Below are 1,993 nucleotides of genomic sequence, written 5' to 3'. Positions count from 1 at the left end.
CAGAGGGGAGACCCCATCGGAAGTTATTACAGTAACACAGAGTGTATGGTGGCTTGAGCTGATATGGTGGCCTTCAGGATAGAGAAGAAGAGAAACACAGGACACATTTTGGAGTGAAATTGATAGAACTTGATGATGAAGTGGACATAGGACTTTTAAGAAAAGAATGACTTCCAGGTTTCTGACTAAGCAGTTAGGTAAAAGGTGATGAGAATGGAGAGCAGCAGATTCGTGGGCAAAAGGTCCAGGATTTCGCTTTAGATATATTATGTGATTTTAGATACCCAAGGAGCATCCAAATGGTGATATCAGGTAGGTTTTTAGGTAGATAAATTAGTGCTCAGAGAAGAGGTCTCTGGTAGAGGTATAAATGCTGTAAATTGTACAGATTACAATAGAGTTATAAGATTGTTTGGGATCATTTAGGGAAAGAGAGTAGAGACAGTAAAGGAGAGGGACAGGATCCTGTCTTAAGGAACTTTATCCCTGAGAGTTAAGGTAAAGAAGGAAGAGCCAGCCAAGGAGACCAGTAAGGCGAGGAAAAGAGCCAGCAGTCATCATGTCTATCTAAGAGGACTGACTGGTGTTCTGTGGTTGAAAAAGATGACAAAAAGAGGATCCACTGGATTTGACAGCATGGACTGCTGTTAGTAACAGTGGTAAGAACCTCCATCACTTTACTAAGTATCCGAAGGCTTCTTTCCTCAGTAAAATGTCATAATAATTGTACCCACTTCTCAGAGCCTTTATGTGGAAAGCACTTCATACACTTGTATAAGCTTTGGTTAAATGTGAGTTGTTATATGAGCCAAGAAAATATGCTTGCATTTCTGTAAAATAAGTTTAATAATACTGTCCTCATAAACTTACTATGAGGCGTAAGGAAATAGCATGTTAGAAAAGTAGATTAAAAAAAAAAAACAAACTACAGGTAGGTTCGCAATCCCTGTACTTGAGTTAATTGTAACTAAGTACATCTGGGAATAAGATGACCAAAGCAACTCTTCAAGGAAGTAGAAGACTCGGTAGTAGGGTTAGACCTTACCATCCACTTGTTTACGTCAGAATCCTAGAGAGAGGTAGTTGGGTGTCAGTAAAAACGGAAAGAGCTGTGTTGCAGAAAATGTGATAAATTAAAGCACCAACATTTATTTCATTTTCTACAAGAACACTGTCCGGCTTTGGCTCCCTATGTCTACGTGGCTGGTGTAGATGCTTCGCACATGTTCTGGGATCTGGCCAAAATGGTCACAAGGCAGAACAAAGGCAACGGCCCAGTGTGAGGGGATCCAACACCAGGACAGACAGAGCCACGGTGTTGTCCACAGGCTTTCAGCATGAAGGCCAAGACGAGGCCAGGAACACAAGGCCTTGCTCAAGGCCTTTCTATTCTCCATCTTCCATACCTGGAGGTCTAGTTCTAAGAAGACAAGTATCCAGTCACTGCTGGGGCTGGCCCAGCACTGAGCCAGTGTGGGTACTGGGGATGGTTCCTCTATTCCTTTTAATTGAAGATGGGCTAATTGGCCAGCTTTTCAGATAAACCTGGTGGAAGGTCATCTTTGGCAACCAACAAACAAAAAATACTACTCACTGACGCAGTTAGTAGAAGAAATGGAAAGAAACCCTAGAACAACTCTGGGAGCTCACAGTTACTCATTCCTGGACCATTTGACATCAGGCATAGCTGAGAGGGAAGCCCAGTCCACGGATACAGGTCCCGCTTCTTCGTGAAGGGCAGGTGGTGGGGTGCTCAGGCTACCAGGACAAAGGGCACTGACAGCTTGCGCAGCCACTGTGTTCGTGTTCCCCACTCGCTGGGATGGGTAGGCGGGGATTGGAGAAACAGATCAAGATCTTTTCAAAAACAAACACTAAGAAAGTAGGCTCAAAACACAGTTTACTTGTCAAGTCCAAGTTAGGAACATGGGAGTGAAAAACATTCAGCTTGCAATCACAAAATAGGAAACCAAAATCAAGCCAGGTTGGGGTG

Source organism: Kogia breviceps, chromosome 3 (assembly GCF_026419965.1).
Source record: "Kogia breviceps isolate mKogBre1 chromosome 3, mKogBre1 haplotype 1, whole genome shotgun sequence".
NCBI classification, from domain to species: domain Eukaryota; kingdom Metazoa; phylum Chordata; class Mammalia; order Artiodactyla; family Physeteridae; genus Kogia; species Kogia breviceps.
The sequence above is the reverse complement of the archived record's forward strand: the minus strand, read 5'-3'. Positions refer to the sequence as shown.